Raw genomic sequence first — 19,837 nt, 5'->3', positions numbered from 1 at the left:
TGACACTGTTTACAATTTACTGGCATCGAGATAGCAATGGCTGAATGAATTCTAGGGTTAGCATATAAAATCAGCTGCCCTGGGTCATTCTAGTCTCCTGACATTCTGATATTTTGATTTTAAGAGAAGACTATATGGAAATCATGCTTATGGAGCAAGTTCTGCCAAATATCTTTTTTCATGATAGGTGCAATTTGTGGGTAAGAACAGAATGATTTTGGATAATGTGTGTCTCTGCTATGAGTTACATACATCCAAGCTATAAACAGCATAAGGTCAGAGTAAATATGTCACTTATTGTACTTCTCAGTCCACATGCTATAAAATGAATTTAAATATAATGAGATTTGCATAATATATTCTTTCAATAAATAATAAAATAACTTCTTCAGAGTTACTCTTTAATATATGATGGTTTAGAAGCAGTTGAGGTTTTCTGGCTTAATTTTATAGAAGATACTGAAAGTGATACATGGTATTTCCTTTTTTGGAACCTGATCCAGGCCACTGAAGTTAATGGGTATTTTTCCTCTGACTTCTGTGAGCTTTGGATCAGGCTTGAAGACTAAGATTTATAAATTTCCCCCCCAAAAAAAGACTTCTTCTAAAAGGTACTTTCTCACTCACTGCCCACCTAAATTAGAGATTTTTACATCTAAACCTTTGGTGCTGTAGTAGAGGTACTCAAAGAAAGTACCAAGAGCTGGTAAGCATCTCTCCTTTCTGTAATCCTGCAACTTTTGTAAAACCAAATATATTTAGACTGTTGACTTGATTCTTTCATCAGAAAGATATATGAGTAAGAATTGCTGCGTAACTTGTAAAAGCAGCACTACACTTGTACATGCATGTGCAAAATTGTTACTGATTTTCCAAAATACATGGGAATGTGTGCCTACTTATTTAAGGAAAGAAATGAGCTTAACATTAAAAAAAATCTGCCCTCTATTGTGGCATATGAGGCACGGACTTTGCAAGGATTGTGAGGCAAAGAAATTTATTGTTAGTTACAGCTTTTATAAGTTTATACTCTGCACACATGCTGCTAAAAGCTTTATTATTGGTCAAACTCTACTGTCCACGCCCAGCCGCTGTTCACTATAGGCTACTCTCTGCTGTTCATGCTGCTTCCTTATCTTCTAGAGGTGAGATCACATTCCTCTTTTGTCTCTGCTTCATCCAGGTTTCTTCTCATACTCCCTCAAAGTTATTTACCTCTTTGCTGCAGGATCACAGCTGCACATTATCAATGTCAAACCCACTGTCTCTGTCCTTTACACTCTACCTGAGACCTTGCCTGTCAAGTTTTAGCTGTGTATTCTCTGTTTGAGACACACTCCTACATCCTGTACTGAAATATGAATATGCTCTTTAATTTTGAATGAAGGTTTAGGACCAAATTCCATTCTCATTTACATCATCACAATCCTAATGAAGCTGTAAATCAGAATAAAAATATGGTTGAGGTTGATGGGGTTGGGTGGATCTAAATGAGTGTAGAATTTGGCCCTTTTTGGAATTATAAACTGAAGACTAGCCAAAGAAGATTACTGAAACAAACAGGTAATAGTGAAAATCTTTACTATACTAAACCACAATGACCAATAACAAATATGTTGAAGTGGCCACAAATAATTTACAAAGGTCTGAAATTCAATCTTTGGTTAAAATATCTTTGATGAGATGGTAATAAGAAATATATTTTTATAATGAGGTTTACATTTTTACATTAATAAAAGTTACTCTATTTCCCCAAATACATCAACACAACTACATGTTCCATTATTTCCTGTTTTGTAAGTAGGCTTCAATATTTCAAATATACAGTTTAGAATGATCTGGCAATACATATGCATTATATTCACTGAGAGCTTTAGCTATTCAAGGACAGTAAATTTATTGTTGAATTTGAAATTGAAGTATCTTTAGTTTTGTCAAAATGAAATATGAACTTACTTTTTATTCTTTATAATTATCCTTGAGAAGTAAACCTGCAATTGGTAGCATATTGTACATATGTAGTTATTGCTTAATATTTTTCTAGGTAATGCATTTCTAGGATAGTGTTGCGTGACAAAGCATCTATCATTTTGTAGGTTGAAGTTGATATGGCATGTTACAGAAGGGACTGACTGTGTTCTACCCCTTTCTCTCTCTTATTTCTCAATTAGTTTTCCATTATATTTGAAGTTTTAATTAATGTTGTTTTATAAAGTTTCAGTACAAAAGAGCATAGTTTAGAAGCTGATAAAAGATACCCAATCCTGTATGTCCTGTCCAGGGCAGTGGTTTAAACGGAAGCCTTCACTAAGCACAGCCTATAGAATCAATTTCTGAGTTGAGCTGTAAACAAGTTATTTTTGTATTTCTTAAAAAGAAAGGGAATACTTTCCAGGAAATACAAGAAAGTAAAATGAGCCACTAAAACAGTAGGTCTTGTTATTGGGAAATATTTTTTTTAATGTTATCATATATAAACTTTAATATTAATATGCTAGAGCAAAATTATTTCTGAAAATGAGTGGAAGCTTAACATCAAGGATGATTTTGTCTTATAAATAATATTAAATGATCTGATGCAATAGTGAGTTTGTCTAATATAATTTTGCTGACACAAGACATATAACGAGAATCTATTGAATATAGAGTATAAACCTACTGTTTGTAAGCAAAACTCACGTTATCAAACTCCACTGTAGCAAATCTATGATTAAATTGTGAAGTTCTCCTTACAGACAAAAATTATTTCATATAACACTGATTTTAATTATGTTTATTTTAGAGAGAAACAAATATTATTTCTTTTCTAAAAGGTAAAAGAAGAGGTTTTAAAAAACAAGAATTTTTTTAGGTAAGATTTCGAACCCATAAGAGAAATTATGAAAAATTACATTGAAATATATGTGAAAATCCAAATTATTAGAAAAAAAAAATATCTCTGTTACATATGTCATGATCCAGCTTTAAGATTCTCTGTCTTCTTTAGAAATTGTGCAGTGTCTAATTTTCTTGTGCCCTTTGATCTACTTAACAATATTACAAATTAAAAATTTAAGACTTTAAGGTTAGCTTATGCAAAGGGCATGATCTAAGGTAATTAAAAGGTCTAAGGTTTTTGCAGAATCATAAAATGATTTGGGTTGGAAGGGACCTTTAAAGATCATCTAGTCCAACATCCCAGCCATGAGCAGGGACACCTTCCATTAGGCCAGGTTGCTCAAAGCCCCATCCAACCTGACCTTGAATATTTCCAATGATGAGGCATCCACAAATTATCTGGGCAACCTGTACCAGTGTCTCACCACCCTCACAGGAAAGTATTTCTTCCTAATATCTAATCTAAGTCTACCCTCTTTCAGTTTAAAGCCATTCCCCCTTGTCTTATCACTACATGCCCTTGTAAAATGCCCCTCTCCAGCTGTCTTGTAGGCCTCTTTTAGGTACTGGAAGGCTGCTATAAGGTCTCCCCGGAGCCTTCTCTTCTCCAGGCTCAACAACCCCAACTCTCTTATCCTTTCTTCAGAGGAGAGGTGCTCCAGCCCTTTGATCATTTTCATGGCCCTCCTCTGAACCTGCTCCAACAGGTCCATGTCCTTCTTGTACTGGGGACCCCAGAGATGAATGTGGTACTCCAGGTGGGGTCTCCCAAGAAGGGAGTAGAGGGGGAGAATCACCTCCCTTGACCTGCTTCTTTTGATGCATCTCAGGATATGATTGGCTTTCTGGGCTGCATGCGTACATTGCCCACTTATGTCCATCTTTTCATCTACCAATACCCCTAAGTTCTTCTCTACAGGGCTGCTCTCAATCCATCCATTCCCCAGTCTGTAGTGACACTGGGGATTGTCCTGATCCAGGTGCAGGACCTTGCATTTGGGTTTGTCGAATTTCATTAAGCTCACATGACCCCACTCCTCAAGCCTGTTAAGGTCCCTCTGAATGGCATTCCTTCCCTCAAGTAATCAACTGCACCACTCAGCTTGGTGTCATCTGCAAACTTGATGAGGGTGCACTCAATACCACTGTCCATGTTGCCAAAAAATATGTTAAACAGTGCCAGTCCCAATACCAAACCCTGAGTAATGCCACTCGTCACTGGTCTCCACTTGGACATTGAGCCATTGACCACAACTCTTTGAGTGCAACCATCCAGCCAATTCTTCATTGATCTAACAGTCCATCTGTCAAATCCATGTCTCTCCAGTGCAGAGACGAGGATGTCGTGTGGGACAGTGTCAAATGTTTTTTTCACAAGTCCAGGTAGATGGCATCATTTGTTCTTCCCTTATCCACCAAAGCTGTAACCACATCGTAGTTATTGCTGAGCAGTACTTACACAGAGTCAAGTCCTTTTCTGCTCCTCACACTGCCCCACCAGCAAGTAGGCTGGGGATGAACAAGATGTTGGGATGGGACACAGCCCAGACAGCTGACCCCAACTGACCAAAGAGATATTTCATACCATATAATGTCATGCTCAGCAATAAAACTAGGGGGGAGGTTGTCAGGGGAGTCGCTGCTCAGAGACTGACTGGGCATTGATCAGTTGGTGGTGGGCAATTGTTTTAATTTGCATTGCTTCTCTTCCTTGGGTTTTATTTCTCTTTCTTTATTATTTTCCTTTTCATTAAAATTCATTCTCATTATTATATTTTATTTCAATAATTAAACTGTTTTTATCTCAACCCAAGAGTTTTTTTCACCTCTACTCTTCCGATTCCTTCCCTTCATCCCCCTGGGGCAGGGAGTGAGCGAGTGGCTGTGTGATGCTTAGTTGCTAGCTGGGGTTAAACCACGACAGCCTAGAAAAGTTGACAGTTTTACTTGCTTGAATTCATGACTGGGTCTTACTGACCTAGGTCAGTTATTAATGAAGAAAAGAAGGTTAATGGAAATAAGAGGTGCTGACTGCCCAACATCTATCTTTCTGTCATACCCATATAGTATCAGCTAAAAAATATTACTCATATCATTTTGATTACAAAATCATATTATCATAGAATCATTTAGGTTGGAAAAGACCTTTAAGATCATAGAAACCAACCATAAACCTAACACTGCCAAGCCCACCACTAAATCATGTCCCTAAGTGCCACATCTGCACATATTAAATACCTCCAGGGATGGTGACTCAACTGCTTCCCTGGGCAGCCTGTTCCAATGCTTTACAACCCTTTTGGTGAAGAAAGTTTTCCTAATATCCAATCTAAACCTCCCCTGGTGCAACTTGAGGCCATTTCCTCTTGTCCTATCACTTGTTACTTGGGAGAAGTGACCAACACCCACCTGTCTATAACCTCCTTTCAGGTAGTTGTAGAGAGTGCTAAGTTCCCCCCTGAATCTCCTTTTCTACAAACTAAACCACCCCACTTCCCTCAGCTGCTCCTCGTAAGACTTGTTCTCTAGACCCTTCACCAGCTTCATTGCCCTTCTTTGGACATGCTCCAGCACCCCTACATCCCTCTTGAGGTGAGGAGCCCAAAAATGAAAACAGTATTTGAGGTGTGGCCTCACCAGGGCCGAGTACAGGAGGACAATCACTGCCCTAGTCCTGCTGGCCACACTATTTCTGATACAAACTGGGATGCTGTTGGCTGCCTTGGCCACTTGGGCACACTGCCAGTTCATATTCAGCCAGCTGTTGACCAACATCTCCCGGTCTTTTTCCATTGGGCAGCTTTCCAGCCACTCTTCCCCAATCCTGTAGCATTGTGTGGCATTGTTGTGACCCAAATGGAGGACCCGGAACTTCTTGTTGTACTTCATCCAATTGGCCTTGGCCCATCAATCCAGCCTGTCCAGATCCCTCTGCAGAGCCTTCCTACCCTCAAGCAGATCAACACTCCCTCCCCAACTTGGTGTCATCTGCAAACTTACTGAGGGTGCACTTGATAACCTCATTCCGATTATCGATAAAGATATTAAACAGAACTGGCCCCAATACTGAGCCACGGGGAACACCACTTGTGACCGGCCACCAACTGGATGTAACTTCATTCACCACAATACTTGCCCAACGAAACTGTGGGTGCCCCATCCCTGGAAGTGTTCAAGGTCAGGTTGGATGGGGCTTTGAACAATCTGGTCTAGTGGAAGGTGTCCCTGCTCATGGCAAGGGAGTTAGAACTAAATGATCTTTAAGGTCCCTTCCAACACAAGCCATTCTATGATTCTATTATTTTATAACTGTATAATTTCACTAGTTATAATTAAACATCAGAAAGAGGTCAAGCTGACGCTTTTTCTGAAGAAGCTAACGTCCTTCTCATACAGGATATCTAAGTTTGAGGGGTGAATTTGATCTCCATTCTCTTTCTTTAAACAAGCTAAGACACTGTCTGGACTCTGGGGACAAGTATTTTTTCCTTATCTACTATTTTTTTATCTATTTTTTTTATTGAAAAGCTGCACCATCAGTATATGGCCAAAGAAGGATTGGGTTAGATACCAGGAGACTAGGAGGAAAACAAAAAATAGAAAGGACACATAGAGGGACTGTTCTCTGAAACGCAAATTAGAGTATGTCTCCATTAGTGCAGTGCAATGAATCAGATCTACAGATCTACAGAGTGACAGAGCTGGTGCTGAGGACCACACTATATATTTTGAGGGGTTTACTTTAGAGTAACTCCAGTTTGGTCCCATGGACTGAATGCTCCTTTGAATCAAATTAGATGGGCTCTTATAGTGCATCTTTTGATTTAGCTTAATTTGAAAGGAATCTAATTTGCACGCTGCATAATGCAAACAAAAGAATGGTAAGTTAGGATAACTGGGAGCAAACTGCTCTGAACTAAACATGACAATGTAAACGATCCCTTCAAATCATTCTTTCACATACGTTTTCTCATCTTAATTATTTGTGCTTCCTCATATATGAAAATATATGGACTAAAATAAAGAAATAAACTTGTTCAGCTGCTGAGTGAAAAGGAATAAGGCCTAAAAACCTAAAGATTCACCTGAGAAGAGTCTCAGCTCTGTAAAAGCCCCATTCTGCCTTGCAAAATTGCTCAACTTTTGTTACTGAGGAACCATAGCATGTAGTGATGAATCGCCCTGTTCTTGCTCACTGTACCCAAGTCTAAGCCATTGTTGGAAATTGCTGTAGCAGGTACTAGAAATCATAAATTAGGTAAAGTTAGACACATCAATAGAAGAAAATGGTAGCAAGCCAAGATTTTTGTACGAGATTCTGGCAGGGTTACTTATGAAAGAAAGCTGAAAAGTTCAACCCTGAGGATGACTACCTGAGCAGGGCCAAAGGCCGGAACGACCCTCTCAAAATTGATGCCAAGAGAAGACTGCCTAAACTCCGCCCAGGCTCCACCTAGACTCTGCCTATCATTAATATGCAATGAGATGTTGTAATTACATGAATAATGTGTGAAGAGCTGTTGCAATCATGTATGTCAAATGTATAAATTGACCTGTTTCGCACCTGTGCTTCAGAGCGAGTTTCTGTGGTGCAAACCACCTCCTCCCCTGTGCAGATAATAGATACCTTCCTGCTAAAAGTACAAAAAGTCTCTTAGCAGTTTTCTTCACTCCAAGTTTTTTCGGCATCATGAGTAAACATCTCTTGAATATGCTGATTTTCAGTGTAACATTTCTGAAGAATTACATAATTGCACAAACATCGGAGTGTTTGTATTTATCTTATTAAAGAAATAGACTTGAATTGTCACCTGAGAGCTGTATCTCCATTTGCTGTAAACCAGCAAGGGGAGTGGGTGGAGCAAATAAGGATAGCAGTGCTGAACACAGAACATGCAATAATGTTTTCCATTTTTAAACTTAATGTATATGATGACTGATAGCAAAGGGAATACATACGTAAATCTACAAGTAATTACTAGTATGTGATAGTAAAGTGCAGATCTAGCTTGTAGAGAAAAAGTGATTTGTCATAGCTGTTGGGCATAATTGATATCCCTAAGGGGCAAAATCATGTCCTTACTAGAGAGTCCCATGTATCCATGCTGGAAGAATTCATACTGTTTCTCTAGAACAGAGTAAGGAAGCACACAGTATCAGGAATGGGAACATATTTCAGAGTATTTGTTGTGTGCTGTATAATGTCCACACCCTCTTTCTTTTAATTAGAAGTAGTATTAATTATTTTATTATCAATGTTATCATTAGTGTTACTATACTACCATAAAATCCCAGTCATTCAGTGCCCATTGCTGTACAAAGACAGACAAAAAGAGGGTTCTTGTTACAGGACTTAAAAAACTGGCAAAGATATTACTGTCCATGACATCTGTCCAGGGGCTTGATGTTGCAGTGTTCTGACATGCTATATTGTTTTAGCCTATTAGCCATAGGTACCTTGTTAACCAGGTTGCCTTGGTGGTGTCTGCTGTCTTGCTACTCTTTTGATTAGTGACTGGATGGAGGGGAAGGGTCTCTATACTTTTCTCAGAGTACAGCTCTGGCATATCACAGACAGAAGAGAAACTAATGAAATTCTACTACCTGAGTTTAACCTTTTAAACTAATAGAATTATAAGTGTGCAAAAGTTTATATGCATGAAAAACATCAGAGATATATGATGTCTTAATTCCAAATAAAATCCAAGCTTTTAATACAAATTTATAGAAAATGAACTTTTTTAGGATGTATAAGAAATTTTTAACTTCTGGTAATTTAGGATACGTTTCAATCCAACTATCTGAAAAGGCCAAATTATACATAATAAATGATTTTTCAGAAAGAGATCTCACATTATCTGTCTTGTCCACAGCAAATTACAAAGCTATTCTAAACCACAAATGTTGAGTTCTTAATCAAAGAAACTACTTACAATAATTTTACTACAGATTTTTAAATAGTTGTGAGGATGTGCAATAGAAAAATGATAGAATGTTATTTAAAAATTCATATTGCTGTATGTCTTGAAAATGTACTGACAAGTCTTTTAATCTTTCTCTCCTCTTCAGTATTACCATAAGCTCAATACTGCAGTCTTTGCAAGCAGAAATAACATGCAGGGTTTGCCTATATGACATCATGAGGGCACATGACAGCAGCTTCCATATAGTAAAGATCACAGTGAGATCTTACTTCCTTAATTGAAGTCAGCGGGTGTTTTGTCTCACTAGGGAGGTTAGGATTGTGTCCCTGAAAAGAAAATAATGAGATATAACTAGGATTAAAGGGGCAATATTAAGACATGGAAAATATAGAGTGAATATCATTAAAATCTTCCTGGCTGTGAGTTCTATTATATCAGGGAATAATCCCGTTGACTTCAATGGGAGAATTGCCAGAGCAAGATCTGAGTAAACACTGAAGCAGCCTTGGTCCTGATCCAAAGCCCAGTGACATCAATGGCAACATGTCCATTGACTTCAGTGAGTTTTAGATCAGGCCTAGTGAACAGTGTAAGTATATTTGCCCAAACCTGCACAACATTTTTTTCCTCAGTGTCATGAATAGTTGTTAGACACATCCAAATACAGATAATACATGATGTTATTGGTTATTTTAAATGTAGTTAAAATTGGTCAGTTTAACAGGCATCTTCCACGCAGTATAAATGTAAATAAGATGTTGAGTTCACTGTGCAACTTGATAATTTAACTAATAGAGGACACTATGGAGAACACGGGTACATAATAAGGCTATATTGTGCCATCTATTGTGGCTTTTATATATATATATATAAATATATATAAAAAATACAAGGGGGCATGGAGGTTAGACATTAACCAAATTAGAAATCTCTGATGTTTGTTTTCATGTCTATGAATTCAGTGGGTAAAAAGCAGAGAAGCTAAGAGTGAGAAAGCACTAGGCAGAGTATCAGGAGTACTTGCAAAGGCAAAGTGAATCAGCAATCTTTCTTTTTTCCATTTAATCTTGTATACATTCTTGGTAAACAAACTGGATAGTGTCATAGCTACCAGCTCCCTCATATTTTTCTCTCCTCATAGACAAAACTTGCAGGATTCTAAACTTCAGCTACTACCTGAATCAAGAAAGGCAACAAACTAAATATTTCTGGCTAATGGCTTTGCACATATAATGTAAGTCATATGTTGTTTTGTAGACACTGGTGATTAAATTTATTTTAATACTGGCTTCCACTGAACCTGAGTGTCGCAAATAATGAATATTAAAAATTAACTGGCAGTTACTTCCATGAAGGCTTCTGTTTCCCGGTAGAGTTTCTATGAGCTCATTGGCTGAGTCATTGACAGGAAGGGGGAAAAGAAGCAAGGAAGAAGGCCTATAGCTTTTTATTCCTTAATACATGTACCACAGTCAATAAGAAGTAGCTGTAGAGATCTACAGCGCTGATATGAGACTAATATGCCAAAATTATATAGAACTGTACTGAATTTGTTCAGGTAAATCTATCAAAACCTCAGAACCCATGTATGGGGCAAAATGAGTATAAAACTTAAATTTTAATTTGCATCACTCGTTGGGCTGTGACAGATTTGGAGAGGCTTTGCAGTAGTTCTTGTATGTTGATCTGCTTACTGCAATATTTTATGATATTAAAATATAATATAATATCATAATATAAACATGTTTATACTATTAAATTAATATTTAATAGTAATATTTAACTCAAAGGAAAATGACTGAAGAAATAAGCAGCTGAAGGTAAATTGTATTGACTAACTCCACCTCTCCTATAATACTTTAAAGATAAATCAGACAAATCATAGGAAATATCTGAAATATCTTCTAGTCCATGCTACTATACTACTATATATACTACTATATATACCATACTACTGCTTCAGTGCAGATTCACTTCTAGACCTATCATTCTGTATAGATGTTTGTCTGACCCGATCTTAGAAAACTCTAGTGATGAAGATTTGGTCCTAGGCTATCTATTCCAGTATTTCACTAGCCTTACTGTTAGAAAGATTCTCCTGGAACTATATCTTCCTAACTGCAATTTAATCCAACAGTAAACATGGAAAATAATTCATTGCCTTTCTTTTGCAGCTATGTTTTAAGCATTTTAAGTCCCTTATCATATTTCTCCATCTTTTCTATGTAATTATAAAACCCTATCTCCTTCACTCATCCCTCAGAGATGATGCTTTCTAGGCCTCATTTTCAGTGTGCTTCTCTTTATTCTCTCTAATTAGTTCTTGAATTGTACAGCACAAGTCTATATAGAGTGTATCAGTAGAGGCTTTATCAGCACTGGGTAAAGCAAAAGGATTAATTTGCAAGTCTTATAGATGACACTACCAATTATACATCCCTGAATAATGTCTACCTTTTTTGTGAGAGTCTGATGTTGTTGAGTCTTGTGAAACTACAACTCTAGTATTTATTTCTGCAGTACAAAGTCTTTCCTTCCCATGTGCAGCTGGTTACTACCACCTGGGAGTAAAACTTTGCAGTTGCCCTTGTTGAATTTTCATCCTGTTTTTCAGACAACTTTTTGAATTTGTCAAGAAAATTTTTAATTCTAAACCTGTCCTTGAAAATTACTACAGCCCTTCTCCACCTGCTATTATTTAAGAAACTTTTTCTATTCTGTTATCTAACTGATTACTAAAACTGTTAAATAACATTGGACCAGAAAAGACCTATGTGAAACCCCATATGATATGCATCTGTGGTGGGTTGACCTTGGATGGATGCCAGGTGCCCATCAAGCTGCTCTATCACTCCCCTCCTCAGCAGAATCGGGGGTAGGGGGGGCAGGGGGGAGAAAATAAGATGCAACCCCCCCCCCCCCCCCCCCTTGTGGGTCAAGATGAAAGCCCTCATAGTCTCAGAGCTGATGAATCGCTTCATCCACTGTTGGTGATGCAGTGCCTCGAAGAGGGTCCCCTGTGGAGAGTCGGCCAAGTCACGACAATCACACCAATATGGCTACATATCGCACTCACTTTATTAAACAAACAGGTCATATTTATAACTTAAACCAACCGCTCACACAACTCTACACACAGGTGATTTGATAAATGTTTCTGGGCACGCTGGTGTCCGTGTCGCTGATTGGTGAGCATGCTGCAGGCGCCTGATAAGAGTGTGCCGATGAGAGTGTGTTGATTCAACAATTCTCAGGACTTGCTCTGCACCTGGCTTCTTGTTTGTGCATAGCTTGTTTTCTTTCTTACACTGCTTGTTCCTAGGACAATTTAAAGATGCTCTGCAGTTTCAACTAACAGGCCCGGGTTGTCTAACCCAGACAATGGTAACATATGTCCTCGGTCCTTTAAAAATCCCTCTACAGTGTCTGACCAACCCATTACTGCCAATGAGTTGGCATATGCTGATGATGCGCTCAGTACCAATTTCCGCCACGTAGGTCACGTGCATAGGACTTCATCAGGATCCATGGGTGACTTTGGATCATTCAGGTTATAATAGATCATCTCTTTCACAGTTAATTTCCTCAAGTACTGAATACCCTTCTCTATTGCAGTCCACTTGGTTGGGCGACATGTACTATCCTCCTTATAGGGATACCTTTCCTTCACGCTTGACAGGAATTGCTTCCAGAGGCTGATGATTTGCACTCCTTTTCCAATTGCCATATCAATGCCCCTTCCTTTAGCAAGTGATCCCAGCTGCTTGGCTTCCCTACTCTCCAAGTCTATACTATAAGCCCCATTATGCCAGCATCAAAGCAACCAGGTGATAATGTGTTCACCTGGTTGACGGGCATAATCTTTTTGTATATCCCACAGTTCACTCAGAGATAGGGATGGAGAGGTTACCTTTTGTTCGCTTTCTTCATCTTGTTCACGTGATGGGCCTCCTCCTTCATCTTTCTTTACCAAACAAGCTGCTTTCTGTTTCCATTTCTTTTTATCTACAGGGGCCACTAACACTGACACCAGTCGGTCTTCTGCATCACTCATTTCAGGGACCAAAGTAGCTGGAATGCCTGCCACAGGGGCTAGAGTAGCTACAGTGCTGGCTGAAGGGGCTGGAGCAGGGGCTGGAGCAGCCACAGCACCTGCCACAGGAGCTGGAGCAGAGGGTGGAGCAGCAGCTGGAGTGGAGCAGCAGCTGCTGCAGGGGCTAGAGCAGTAGTTACAGATTGTCGCTTGGAATTCCACCAGTTCCAGGACATGAAAACCTCATTCAGTATTCTTATCACTAGGTTCAGGACTGACACAATGGAGCTGCCATTGGACCAAAGATACTCAAAGCCTTCTAAAATCCTAAATGTTTCATTAATTAGCTCTGAGGAGAAAGGGGAGGTGTAGACCCCACCCATAGGCTGACTCTCTGGGAAAACAAAGCCAAAGGTACAGTTGTTGGCATTCCCCCGCAGTGGCCACCAGACACACAGAGGTGACAATATCAAGTGCACAGACCAGATTAGTTTCATAACCAATGAGCCCATCATATTATAGATTAGTACTATATAGTACAACACTACAATAACTTTAGCCCAGGTCCCAATATAAACAAACAACAGAAAAGGGAGCACATACTGTAAATAAACAAGACAATTCAACCCTAGGACCATGGGCAGCAAATCTGAAAGCAGAGAAGCCAGTATTGTAGCCAATTATTATTAATTTAATACAATGAATACTGCAAACAATCTAACTCAGTCTGATTAGACCTGTCATTATCTTAACCCTTCATGCCTCATGTTGGGCACCAAAATGGACTGTCGTGTTTTAACCCCAGCTGACAATCAAGCATCACACAGCTGCTTTCTCAGTGCCCCCCACCCGGAGGGGTGGGGAGGAAAATCAGAAAGGAATGTAAAACTCGAGGGTTAAGATAAGAACAATTTAATAATTTAAACAGAATAAAAAGGTAAGAACATCAATAATAATAATAATAACAACAATAAATACAATTATAATGGAAAGGTGGGGAAAAGGGTAAAATCCAAAGGAGAAGGGAAAAAGGAAAACAAGTGATTCACAGTACAACTGCTCACCACCCGCAGACCGATGCCCAGCCAGTCCCTGAACAATGATCTCCCCCCAGCTAACCCTCCAAGTTTATATACCAAGCATGACGTCCCATGGTATGGAATACCTCTTTGGCTGGTTCAGGTCAGCTGACCTGGCTGTGCCTCTTCCCAGTCTCTTATGCCCCTCCAGCACTCTGGCTGGCAAGGCCCAAGAAACCGAAAAATCCTTGACTTAGTATAAACATTACCCAGCAACAACTAAAAACATCAGTGCGGTTATCAGCATTGTTCTCACATCATAGCCAAAACACATCACTGTACTATCTACTAAGAAGAAAGTTAACTCCATCCCAGCTGAAACCAGGACAAGATGAGACGCATAAAATGTGAGCAGAGGAGTAGCCTAGCGTTTAGTCGGAAAAACATGACTCAACATTACTAATCACTGGCCAAATGCCACTCTACTTATTTAAAAATGGATGCTCAAACATAAGTTCTTATGTCCTTATTTAGAAGCCTGGTTTTCAAAAGTGCTGAGCAGTTGAGTGAGTGGGAATGGCTAGGTACTGAACATTTTTAAAATTCAAATACATACCTCTGAGTATTTAGAAAATTATTTTTGAAACCTGAACTACTATGCTTTCAAGGAGGACCAACCCAGTAGTACATCTGAACAGAAACCATCTTCAGGTCCACCAAATTCAGAAATACTTCACTGACTTGCTCAGGTGTAGGATCTGCACCTTGGCAAAGCAAAGCTTAAGGCAATTGCTCTTCAGATTCATTTCAGCTGTACCTCTGAGCAGGGCAGAGTTTACAGTTTAAGTCAGCGGTAGGGGTGAGCGTGAGAAGTTGGCCTCTGGACCTCACTAGGACAGAAGTTTAGCATATGCTGGGACATCACTGAGGACCCATGTCCTCACAAAGTCTGTGTGTGAGAACAAATCCTCCACCATCCTTTAGGAAAAAAAACCCTGCATCCTCTTCCTCCCACAGTCCTGTTGGGAGTTGCAGGAGTGAAACAAGCTTGCTGACAGAGCATTGGTGGCACCTGTCCCAGGTAGTATGACCCCTGGACTACACAGGCAGGGGGCAAAGTGTGAGAAATGAACAGAGACTGGCTTTTCGCTAAGTGCTATGCTAGTCAGATAACAAGCTGCCCTCCTCAGGTCCAAAGTTCACCATGAGGAAGATATCTGACTTCATCCCTGCACGACTACCAGAGGACCCCAACGACTGAAAAGCGCAAGCGCACTGGGGGTGGAGTTATTTAAATCATTTCAAGGAATATGTATATGGCTGATGCAACCTCAATGGTATAAGTAGATCATATTTGAACTTGTTTGGCATGTCTCTGACTAGAGTCACATGCCCAGCGCTGCAGTTTTTGCTCTTTGACTTTGCCTCACAATAAAAGATTTCTGAACCTACCTTTGGCGGGTCAGGTATTTATAACAAATTTGGGGGCTCGTCCGGGATAACTAGTTTGCCTGGCCCCAGGATCTTTGGTGACCGTCAGATAGGAAGTGCGCCTCACTGATTTCAGTGAACTCTCTGACGGCACGCCTCTGACCACTAGGACTGTTGGCCGAACACCCGGGAGAGAGAGAGACTCCTAGAGCAAAAACCACTTGGAGCTCCCCGGGAAGTAAACCCGCGGTTGCCTGTAATTCATGTGCACGAAGACTTGAGTAAGAAGAAGGACTGTAAGTATTACTTGGTTGGGCAGGAAGTGGGGGCTTGACTGCATGACTGAGTGAGACCTGACGGGGTAGCCCCATTCCAGGAAGCGAGTGTGGAATCTTTCTAACCATGGTTACAATATCCCGTGAGGGACTTGGCTGGTGAAGAGATGAAGCAAGTGGAAAGCCGTGTGGAAGACAGCCCCAGGGAAAATATGGGACAGGGAAGTAGTAAAACGAGTCCCGGGAAAAAGGGGAGCCAGAGAATACTGAATGAAATACCCCCAGACAGTCCACTGGGGTTGATGTTAGCAAATTAGGAAAGTACTGAGAGACCTAAGGATAAAGATAAAAAGAAAATGATAAAATATTGTATGTTAGAGTGGACCAAGGAAGAGATTAGACCAGATCATGTGTATTGGCCCCATTATGGGTCATTTGAGGGTTGGCTTTGTCAAGCATTAAACCTCTATGTGAATGCTCGAGAATCCCCTAATCCAGAGGAGAATTAATATGCTGCTTGCTGGAAAGGGAAAATTTGACCGGGATCAGTGGGAGTGTTCAGAGCAAAGGAGGTAGAGGAATCACCTCGTAAATGGGACCCCCTTGAGTCCTTGCCCTCTCCATACCCGGTAGTTCCTAATGCCCCTCCAAGTGAGGACACAGGAGGGCCTGATGAAAGAGGAAGTATACCCTGACCCGACAGGACTCCCAGAATGAGATGGAAACAAACTGTTAAAAGTGATAGCACCAGGCGAAGAGCAGGAATGGAGACAAACTGTTAAAGCGATAGCACCAGGTGAAGAGCAGGAAGTCAGAGTTTTTTCCACTTAGAGAAGTACCATTGGGAGGGGCACAGGGAGGTATTGGGCTTGTGAACACCCCTTTGACTTCTACTGAACTGAGGAACTTTAAGAAGGAGATTAAGGGCTTATTAGAGGATCCTCTGAGGCTTGCTGAACAATTTGATCATTTTCTGGGGCCCAGTATCTACACGTGGGAAGAAATGCAGTCCATACTGAGCGTTATCTTTTCCCCAGAAGAAAGGCAAATGATTAGGGTAGCAGGCATGAGAGTTTGAGAAAGGGAAAATCAACAAGGACCACCCAGAGATCAGAAGATGCCCCTAACAAATCCCAACTGGGATCATAATAATATGGCTAACAGGAGAAATATGTCATATTACCATAGCCTGATCATTAAAGGTATTAAGGAGGCTATTTCCCGGGGACAGAATGTTGCAAAGGCTTTAGATGGGCGACAGGATAAGGACGAAACTCCTACCGGATGGTTAACCAAGCTCCGGAAAAACATGCAACAATATTCGGGAGTAGATCCTGAGAGTACAGCGGGGCAGACCCTTTTGGAAGTACACTGTTACCCATGCCTGGCCAGACATCCATAGGAAGCTGGAAAAGTTAGAAGATTAGCAAGAAAAAGGACTAAATGAGCTACTAAGGGAAGCACAAAAAGTGTATGTGAAATGGGATGAGGAAAAGGCTAAAGTTAAAGCAAAGATAATGATTGCCACCATGAGGAACGGGGACCTTCAGAGAAATAGAGGGATTCCCAAAAAAGGGGGGTGGGGGTGGGGGGGAAGAGGAGCAACTGCTTTTACTGTGGGAAAGAAGGACATTTTAAAAGAGAGTGTCCAAAACAAAATAAAGATCTTAAGGTCTTTAAAATGACCCAGGAAGAAATTGCAAAGGACTAGGGGTGTCAGGGGCTCTTCCTCCTGGGGGAAGGATCCCACCTAGAGCCCTTGATAAATCTACAAGTAGGACCCCAGGAGGAAACATTAGAATTTGTAGTGGACACTGGAGCGGAACAAACATGTGTGTGTCAAGTACCTCTGGAGTGTGAAGTAGAGCAAAGATACCATAAAAATAATCGGAGCAAAAGGGAAGGGGTTTAGAGCTCCAATAATTAGACAAATAGAGATGAAAGGGAATAACCAAAGGGGGAAAGGAAACATTTTATTTGTCCCAGGGGCAGGATGCAATTTACTGGGAAGAGACCTACAAGTTCAACTAGGGATAGGAGTTGTTCCTGCTGAAGGAAGGATGGTGGTAAAAAATTTGAGGTTGAGTCAGAAGGATGAGTTGAGAATAGACCCTAAAGTGTGGGCTGGGGTTGGAAACCGAGGAAGCCTGGGTATAGAACCCATCGTCATTTCTATCCAGGATGAAGGGCATCTGATAAGGATTCAGCAATATCCCATATCACTAGAAGGACAAAAAGGGCCTCAACCAATAATTGATGCTCTGGTAAAAGAGAGCACTCTAGAACCCTGTATGTCTCCTCATAATACTCCCATTCTGCCTGTTAAGAAATCCGACGGGACATACTGGCTGGTCCAGGACCTTCGAGAAGTAAATAAAAGAACCATAACTCGACATCCTGTAGTACCCAACCCATATACCTTTTTAAGCAAAGTATCACCCCAAAATAAGTGCTTTAGTGTAATTGATCTCAAGGATGTGTTTTGGGCTTGCCCACTGGATGAGCGGAGCAGAGATGTCTTCGCCTTTGAATGGGAAAATCCCTACAACAGACATAGACAACATATAGATGGACAAAATTACCCCAGGGGTTTACCGAATCCCCAAACTTATTTGGACAAGCTTTGGAGCAAGTCCTCCAGCAATTCCAAACCCCCGAAGTATTGCAGCTAATACAATATGTGGATGACCTATTAGTCTCAGGGGTGGAAGAGGAAAAAGTACGGGAAATGACCATACGACTGTTGAACTTTTTAGGACAGGAGGGACTGAGAGTATCCAAGCAGAAACTTCAGTTTGTGGAACCTGAGGTCAAATATTTAGGGCACATCATTAGTCAGGGAAGTCGTAGACTGAACCCAGAAAGAATAAATGGCATACTTTCCCTGCCCCCCCCCCCCCCCTCAAAATAAGACTGAGATAAGGAACCTTTGGGGGCTATTGGGATATTGTAGGTTGTGGATTGAGGGATACACTCAGGTAGTAAGATTCTTGTATGACAAACTCATTGAGGAAAATCCTACATGGACAAAGGAAGACAAGGCTAGTTTGGAACAACTAAAGACCAAATTGACACAAGTACCTGTGTTGAGCCTCCCTTCCTTGGATAAGCCTTTCTATTTATATGTAAATGTGGAAGGTGGTGTGGCACATGGGGTACTGGCTCAGGATTGGGGAGGGATTAAAAAGCCTGTGGCCTTCTGATCCAAAATGTTGGATCCCGTCAATAGAGGTTGGCCGATATGCATTCAAGCAGTAGCTGCCACCTCAATTTTAGTAGAGGAAAGTCGAAAACTTACATTTGGGGGAAAATTGATGGTACATACCCCGCATTCTATCAGAAATATACTTAATCAAAAGGCGGAAAAATGGCTTACTGATAGTAGGATGTTAAAATATGAAGCCATCTTACTCAATCAGGAGGATTTGACATTGGTGACCAGTAAGATTTTAAACCCTGCTCAGTTCTTATATGGGGAACCAAAGGAGGAATTAATACACGATTGTATGGAACTGATTAACTATCAAACTAGAGTCTGAGAGAACTTAGAAGATTATGCACTCCCTGAGGGAGAGCAAATATACATAGATGGATATTCTCGATGTATCCAGGGAAAAAAGTTATCAGGATATGCCGTAGTCGACGGGAAATTGATGAGAACAATGGAAAAAGGAAAACTCCCCAGATCCTGGTCCGCCCAGTGTTGTAAACTTTATGCTCTAAACTGAGCACTTAGGCTCTTGACCGGAAAAATAGGAACAATATATACTGATTCTCATTACGCTTATGGGGTGGTACACACATTTGGGAAAATTTGGGAAGAAAGAGGATTATTAAATTCAAAAGGAAAAGGGTTGATACACGAGATCTTGATTTTAGAAATATTAGAAGCTCTAAAGTTACCTGCCGAAATTTCAGTAGTCCACATTAAGGGACACCAAAAGGGAAATACTCCTGAGATAAAGGGGAATAATCTAGCTGACCAGGAAGCTAGGGATGCTGCTGAGCACGGGAATATCAAAGTGCTTGCAATAACCCATGAACCTATTCAACTCACCCGAATTCCTGGGTTTGGACAGGAGGATGAAAAGGAGTTGATAAAAACTGGGGGAGCAAAGGACCCCTGCGGAAAGTGGCTCCTTCCCGATGGAAGACAGATACTAAAAGAAATAATGCAAGAAATGATAAGGGAATTACACCAACAAACTCACTGGGGAAATCAAGCCTTATGTGATCACTTTTTAATATATTTTGGGTGTATAGGGGTTTTCACAATAG

The sequence above is a fragment of the Falco naumanni genome, chromosome W (genome assembly GCF_017639655.2).
Source record: "Falco naumanni isolate bFalNau1 chromosome W, bFalNau1.pat, whole genome shotgun sequence".
NCBI classification, from domain to species: Eukaryota; Metazoa; Chordata; class Aves; order Falconiformes; family Falconidae; genus Falco; species Falco naumanni.
The sequence above is the reverse complement of the archived record's forward strand: the minus strand, read 5'-3'. Positions refer to the sequence as shown.